Source organism: Lacerta agilis, chromosome 10, assembly GCF_009819535.1.
Source record: "Lacerta agilis isolate rLacAgi1 chromosome 10, rLacAgi1.pri, whole genome shotgun sequence".
In the NCBI taxonomy this organism is placed as follows: domain Eukaryota; kingdom Metazoa; phylum Chordata; class Lepidosauria; order Squamata; family Lacertidae; genus Lacerta; species Lacerta agilis.
The window spans coordinates 20,848,935-20,857,480 of NC_046321.1; positions in this window are offsets into that span (position 1 = coordinate 20,848,935).

Here is an 8,546-nt window from a genome sequence, read left to right on the forward strand (position 1 = left end):
ATCTGATTGCTTGGATTGCCTCCACACAGCAGCAACCTGGGTGGGCCAGTGTATGTTCCCAGTGCATCACAAGACTTATTCAGAGTCATTTCTATAGGCACGGAAATAAAACCCTCCATCAAGGGAAGTTAAAAACGCTGGTGGCATGGAGTACTTCCTGTGGTTGCTTTTAATGTTCTTGTGTGTTGCCTTGAAAAGATCGTATTCCTGGGTACATGCAAAATTACCTTTGAGAGGGGGTGGGCATTCTCTTTAGTAGAGAGAGGCCCTTTACCCAGCAGTGTTGTAACTGGCCTTTTCTGCCTTCTGCTGCCAGCCACAGGGTCAGTACACGAGGAGGGCTGACTCCCCATAGATCAGCACTCACAGCACTTGACACACTTTGCAGCTGCTCTGGGCACAAGCTAGGATGAGGTTAAAGGAAAAGGTAAAGGTACCCCTGACCATTAGGTCCAGTCGCGGACGACTTTGGGGTTGTGGTGCTCATCTCGCTCTATAGGCCAAGGGAGCTGGCGTTTGTCCGCAGACTGCTTCCGGGTCATGTGGCCAGCATGACTAAGCCGCTTCTGGCGCACGGAAACACCGTTTACCTTCCCGCCGGAGCGGTACCTATTTATCTACTTGCACTTTGACATGCTTTCGAACTGCTAGGTTGGCAGGAGCAGGGACTGAGCAATAAGAGCTCACTCGGTTGCGGAGATTCAAACCGCCAACCTTCCAATCGGCAAGCCATAGGCTCTGTGGTTTAGACCACAGCGCCACCCGCTGTGTTACTGAGATTACTGGGCCACAAAGACTGCTGGGCTGACTCAGCTGAGAAAAAGGAAAGGAAAAAAGAAACTATTGAGGTCGGACTTCCAACTCCCATCAACCTCAGCAAGCATGGCAAATGTCCATTTATCAACATTTTTACATCTCAGCAGTCCTTGTCAGGGGGCACTAAAAATGGGTGGGGAGGGGAGTGCCTGTTTTTTTTTTTTTTTAAGGATTTATTATTATTACAGTCATACCTCCGCTTGGGATATGGGTGGCGCTGTGGGTTAAACCACAGAGCCTAGGGCTTGCTGATCAGAAGGTGGGCGGTTCAAATCCCCATGACGGGGTGAGCTCCCATTGTTCGGTCCCTGCCCACCTAGCAGTTCGAAAGCACGTCAAAGTGCAAGTAGATAAATAGGTACCGCTCCCGCGGGAAGGTAAACGGCGTTTCTGTGCGCTGCTCTGGTTCGTCAGAAGCGGCTTAGTCATGCTGGCCACATGACCTGGAAGCTGTATGCCAGCTCCCTCGGCTAGTAAAGCGAGATAAGCGCCACAATCCCAGAGTCGTCCGCAACTGGACCTAATGGTCAGGGGTCCCTTTACCTTTACTATTTGGTTTATATACTTATGTATGTGTTTGCCTTGTAGATTTTTGAACATATGATTTATATATATATGAAACCTTAGAATTCCTATAGCACCTCTGGAGTTTCCTGGGGAGAGGGATTGATTGCGAAACCACTCTGGAAATCATAGCTCTGTGAAGAGAATGGGATCTCCTAAAAGCTCCCAGCAGCCTTAACAAGCAACAGATCCCAGGATTCCTTGAGGGAAGCCATGACTATTTAAAGTGGTATTGTTGTGTCTTAAATGTATGGTATGGATGTAGCATGAGACTTTCCTCTTGATCTGAGCACATGGACGAAACTCATTTAGGCTGCAATCCTATACACACTTGCCCACGAGTAAGCCCTCTTGAGTGTCATAGTACTTACTTTCAAACAAAAACATAGGGTTGTGCTGACAGGAACTGGAGAGTGGGGTATAATTTAACTTGGGAAATTAACGTAGAATGAAATATTATCTGTAGAGCTAATCCCTAACTAGCACTTTAACTTTTGTTCTAGCTCTTACAAATGGCTGGAAATCTCTCACAGCGAAGCCAAGGATGCAGTACAGTAATTCAACCTCGACCCAATGGCAAGCTTTAATTTCCAAAATTCTGTGACTAATACTGTAGTAGACCCTGTGCACATTCACTGATCGTTTGCTCATGCCGTATGGTTGAGGAAGGAGTTTTGGCAAACAGGTGTTTGCAGATGTAATTAATCTTGCGGTCACATTGACGTTACACCCTCAAATTAACTAAGGAGCTGTTCCCTCGCCTCAGGGGAACCTGGAATCTAGTTCTGAGAAGGGTGTGGAGTGACACCTGGACTCCATCTGCACAATACATTTAAAGCAATATTTAAACATTTGTGGCTTCCTCTAAATAATCCCAGGAACTATAGTCAGAGCATTAGCCATCATAGCTAGTAGCCATTGATAGCCTTCTCCTCCAGAAATTTGTCTCATTCTCTTTTCAAGCCATCTAAGCTGCTGGCCACCACTCCCTCCAGTAGGAGAGAGTCCCACAGTTCAGTTAAGCGCTGTGTGAAGGACTGCTTCCTTACACCCAGTATCAGAAACAGTATGGTTCTGGGTGCCATTTGCTGGGGAACACAAGTGGAAGAGGGGTCATGTTATGCTCATGGTCTTCATGGAGATATCTGGTTAGCTACAGGATGCAAGAGTAGATCCGTCTTTGGTTTGATCCAGCACTGTGGGCTCATCATATGCTTTTGCCTCAGCTTTTTCACTTAACCTTCATTTGCTTCTTTCTCTAGATCAGCAATTCTCAACCTTGGATCCCCAGGTGTTGTTGGACTACAACTCCCATCATCCCTGACCACTGGCCCTGCTACCTAGGGATGATGGGAGTTGTAGTCCAACAACATCTGGGGACCCAAGGTTGAGAAAGGCTTCTCTAGATGCTGGCCTTTCTTAATAATGCACCTGCTGGCCAATTTCTTCTCATCTCTACTACTCTTAACCTAATTGTGTTGCTTCTAAATGCCACTGAAATCGGTGGCAATTGTTGCCGGGCGAGAACGGCCCACTCTGTTTCCATACAGGGTGATTTTGTCGTAAATCATTTTGTGTTCCCAGTGCGTTGAATTTGCAGACTTTGCAGGGGGCCATGTTGTCTGGGAAGGGGGTGGGGTTTGATTCCCCTCATCACCGCTGCCATTACCAAGTGTGGTTGACATATTGCTGTTCGCCTGACTAAAGCACAGGCATCAGATGGTTTGGCTGTGTCAGCGTGACCTGGGTTGCCATGGCGCCAGGAGAAACCACCCATCCTTGCCTGTTGCTGTTTGTGCCAAGGCCCTAGAGAATGTCTTAAAATCAACAGAAGACGTCTCAAAAATATCAAAAGTAAAGGTTCTCAATAATATTTCAAAAGTTTCAATGGAAGATGTCTCAAAAGCCTCAAAAGGACATTATCTCCGGAATGATGCTACTGTTTCGTAATAGTCTTCATCAGCTGGAAATACAATACAAGGCATATAACCAATGAATGATAGCTCCAGGTAGCTCAGTTTTGTTATCTATCATCTGTTGAAACTTTTGAAAAACTATTGTGAGACTGTCTTTTGACACCTATCTTTAACATACGGCTTTATGTTCTTCTCTATTACATTGTATATATGAACTTTTATTGGCTTATTCCCACTATTTGAATGATATCATTATTCTATTATAAATTCTCTAACAACTATTAGCCTACGTGTTGTGTCCATATTACTGTGATTGGTTCTCATTGCAACACAGGGGTTTGTTTTCAACTTATTGGGAAGCAGCAGCAGCAGAGCTGGGTGGCTGGGGAGTGGCCATTTAAATTTCCTACAATGCCTCAGGGTGGTGCTATAGGAGAGCATTGTGGGAAATTAAAATGGTGGCTAGATCCAGTCATGTGGTGCTGTCCAGTGTGCCAGAAGTAAAATTAAAGGAGGGCCCACAGCAGGCCTCAGTGGTTGACCCTCCCAAGGTACCTACCTGGGGACCCTGGCAGCTGTTCAAGGATGCCAGGTGCTGATGCCAGCCCTTGGCATTCAGAGCCAAGGTGCAATTGGGTCAATGGGGAGTCATTCCTACAGTCCCAGCTTAAGTTGTGGGTCTCCATGTGGTCTGAGGCTAGTAAGAAGCAGGTCCTTATTTTTAAAAGAGCTTGAAAATTCAATTGAGGCTTCACAGCCTTTAATGTAGGATCTAAGTAAGGATGGGGGAGAAATCCAATTCGCTTCTCATTTAAAGGCTGATTTATCTAACTGTCCTTTTGCGAAACACAGGCATCGTTCAAAAGTCACACTTTCAGAATTTGGCTGTGCAGTTCTTACGCCAAGTAACGTCTAGAAAAATGCATACACTGGAATAAAGTGCCTGTGTGTGTGTGTGTGTGTGTGTGTGTGTGTGTGGAAGGTCCCTGGTTCAATCCTGGAGAGCCTCTGCCAGTCAACGCAGACAGTACAGTGGTACCTCGATTTAAGAACAGCCCTGTTTACCAACTATTCAGTTTACGAACTCTGCAAAACCAGAAGTAATGTCCCGGTTTGCGGACTTTACCTCGGTCTAAGAATGGAAACTGAATGGTGGAAGGGCACCGGTGGCAGGAAGCCTCATTAGGGAAAGCACGCCTCGGTTTAAGAACGGTTTTGGTTTCAGAATGGACTTCCGGAATGGATTAAGTTCGTAAACCAAGGTACCACTGTGCAAAGCTAGAAGCGCCAGTGGTGAGACTTTCATACGAGGCAGCTTCCTGTGTTCAGTGCTAAGACAAAGAATCAGGGAGCAGCCCTAGCCAGTGGCGAGCACAGCCCATCCCGGCTTCCCCAACTCGCTGCTCCCTTCTTTTTGAAATCTTGTTCTGACTAGCTTCTCTTGGTACAGCGCCAGCGTAAGCCAGGCAAGCAATGGCATTTGATTAAGCTATTTATGCACTGTGGATACACAACCAAATATTTTATTTAGCAATGCTTTTGATTCTCTGCCAGAGCAAACGAGGAAATAAACCCTGTTATGCAAATGTGGGGGTGGATTAGCAAGATAAGAAGGGAAGGGGTGGAAGAGCTCCTTTCAGTGACTGGGAGTGTGATCATCAAACGGCCAAATGCCCCCTCCCAAAAATAAAGGAATAAATATAATCCCACAAACTCTTCGGTTACTAGGGCAGATCCCAAAAGAGTAAACAACATACTATACTGTGGATCTAAATCGGTTTATATGGGAACAAACTCAGTTGGTGATGCCAGTTTACTTGCAAAGGATCATGAAGGTCACTGGATGACCTTGGGCCACTCATTGTCATTCATTCTGATCCTACCACACAGGGTTGTTGTGAAGGAGATGTGAAGGTAACACTGTACCTCGCCATGCTCAATATGAATTGTATTTTCTTGTGATGCAAGCAAACCAAACCAAACCAAACCAAACCAAATGGGAAAATTTACAAAAGAGGAAATGCAAAACAAAGGAGGATGCAGGTTTGCATATCATTTCACATATACTAATTTATATGTATAGATGCAAATATGTGAATAAGATATAGAAAAGTAGAATCACAGAATTGTAGAGCTGGAAGAGACCCTGAGGGTCATCTAGTCCAACCCCCTGCAATACAGGAATCTCAGCTTAAGCATCCATGACAGATGGCCGCCCAACCTCTGCTTAAAAACCTCCAAGGAAGGAGATTCTATGGTTCTACAAAATGCAGCAAGTGGGGTGAGACTGGATACCAAATCTGAAGGCTTTGCTCCCACCATCGCTGGATCGGGAAGCACCCACGACATTAGCCACACTGTGGACTCGGCTACATTGGGAAATAAAAAGCACTTTATAGGCATTGTATGTGCATTATAACACTGGGACACCAGATGGCGCCGTGGAGTTCCATTTCCCCCAACCCGATTTCTCATGCAAACCTTAGGACACGTTTAAGTGAATCGCTTCTTTTATGTGTCTAGATGCAGCCTGTGTATCCATCCCATCACTTCTTCTGAAACGCTGCCCTTCCCTCCAAACCAGCTTTGATCTGAATTGAAGAAAAAAGAACGACCTGTGTTTTAAGTCAGCAATGTGTCCACTCCACAGCCTAAGGGACTTCCCTAATGCCAATCTACATTATGAGAGTAAATTCAATTGCTGCTGGCTCTGCGCGCAGGTCATAAAAACGTTTGGCCTCTTTGCAAATTGTGTTATGCGGGATCTGTAATTGGGGGTACAGGAAAAGGGGTGGGGGAGATGGCCAATTATGAGGACGAACCCAGCAGCATCTAACTGAAGCACGCATGTCTGCAACTGTAGGCAGCCGATGTGTCGTTTTTTAGGTAGACCATCAGAGAGAACATAAATTGGAATTAAACATTTATTTAGGCACTTAGAAGGAGGTGGGGGAACAGGTCCCAATCTCCTTCACCTTAATGGGGCTTTTAATGTCTGAAAAATACCTTTCTATCTCCCAGGGTGGTTTCTGTCGCTTCCCTATAAACCTGCCTCTTGAGGAGTCCTGGCTGAAGTGGTGGGGGGGTGGCTTGGTGCCTAGCAGGACTGTTTTTATAAAGTAGATGATAAATGTTGTCTGCTGGTCTTGGGTTTGTTTAGCTTTGGGGCTTACACAAGAAGAGACAATGACAGGAAGGTTGTTTGTCTGCAGCCAGATTAGAGGCTTGGACACTGACCCCAGACCAGCCTGAAATGATAAAGATGTTTGGTGGCATGTGTGTTTCACAAAAAAGATCTTAGAGTTATGGGTGAGCAGTAAGCTGGTCAAGTTTGCTGAGGATACTAATTTTTTTCAGGGTGGCGATAACAAATAGATATTCAGAAGGGCTCCAAAAACACCTCCTCAAACTGAGTGAATGGGTGGTAAAATACCAAATGCTATTCAATGTAGGCAAGTGTAAAGTGAGGCAGGCTGGGACAAAATAATAATAATAATAATAATAATAATAATAATAATAATAATAATAATAATAATAATAATTTCACATGTATGCTCAGGGAGTCTGAACTGGCACTGAATGACCAGGAATGAGTTATTGGGGTTGTAGCTGAATGAATATGTCAACTCTGTGTTGGCAGCTGTGAAACAGGCAGATCTTATACTATGGATCATTAGGAAAGGACTGACAATGAAACTGCTTCATGTCTATAATTTTTTATTAAATTTTCAAGTTTTACATTCCAAATTAACCATCTTTTATTCTACCAAACATCTATTGACTTTTCTCCCTCCCCTTCCAAGGTTCATTTAACTTATCCAGCATTCCTGCATATTTTAATAAATCCATCTAATTCAATTTACCTTTCTTACATCACTTCGAAATATGTAATACTGTTGAATTACTGCGAGCGTTTTTAACTGTGCACAATTATTTTCAATGTACTCAACAGAGATTTTCCACTCCTCTTTAAATACGTGTTCTTTTTGTTCTCTTATTCCGCTCCTTAAATCTGCTAACTCTGCATATCTTAAATTGCCAATCCTCCTTACAACGGAGGACAAAGAAACTATCTCCATATGGGATAGACTCACGTGTATACTATATATCTGTAACTGTGAACTGATGATGCTGTGAGTAAACTACTTTTATATATCTGAAATAAGACTGTGGCGTGTTTATTAAGAGGGATCTTACCAGGAATCTGTACTGAGAAGCTTAAACAAGCTTGCAACCAGCTACCCGCTGTGCGATTAACGGGGAATGTTTAAAACTCTGCTAAGTTATAGAACTTTCTAGCGCAAGTTAGGAAGGGTATTAATGAACAATGTATCCTCTCCTGCCTCCCTGAACATTCCCACACCTATGAGGAAAGGTGGAAGCATTTGGGACTTTTTAGTTTAAAGAAAAGGCGTGTTAGAGGCAACATGATAGAAGTGAATAAAGGAAATTCTCTCCACTCTTTCATAACACTAGAACTTATTGACATCCCATCCAGGAAGTGCTTCACACAGCGCCTAGTAAGATAAAACAAGCACTGGCACATCAAAAAGGCGTGGGAAAAGAAAAGAAGTATTCCCCTGATAACAAGGTTGTTCCCAGGTAAGCTTCTTTGAAGAGGGAATTCCATTTTTCCATACATTTTGAGAGCCAGTATGGCACAGCGTTAAAACACCAGACTGCAACTAAGGAGGCACAGAAGACAGTCCCCTGTTTAAAGGCATCCTCTCTTTCAGGTGTGGGGGAAATTGTGGCCCTCCAGATGTTGTAGAACTACAGCTCTCATCTGCCCCTTCCAAGTACAGCGGTACCTCGGGTTACATTGCGCTTCAGGTTACATACGCTTCAGGCTACAAACTCCGCTAACCCAAAAATAACGCTTCAGGTTAAGAACTTTGCTTAAGGATGAGAACAGAAATCGTGATCTGGTGGCGCAGTGGCAGCGGGAGGTCCCATTAGCTAAAGTGGTGCTTCAGGTTAAGAACAGTTTCCGGTTAAGAATGGACCTCCGGAACGAATTAAGTACTTAACCAGAGGTACCACTGTATGAGCAATGGCCAGGGATGATGGGAGTTGTAGTTCAGCAGCCTCAGGAGGGCTAAAGGTTCTGCACACCAGCTCTGCTTCAAGGTCTGGCTGGCTGGTCCAAGTCTGGTCCAAGTTGCCCATCAGTGCTTAACACCGTCCTAGACAGAAGACTGAGCAGCCACACAGGTCCTAAGGGCCACATTAGCACCATGCATTTAAAGC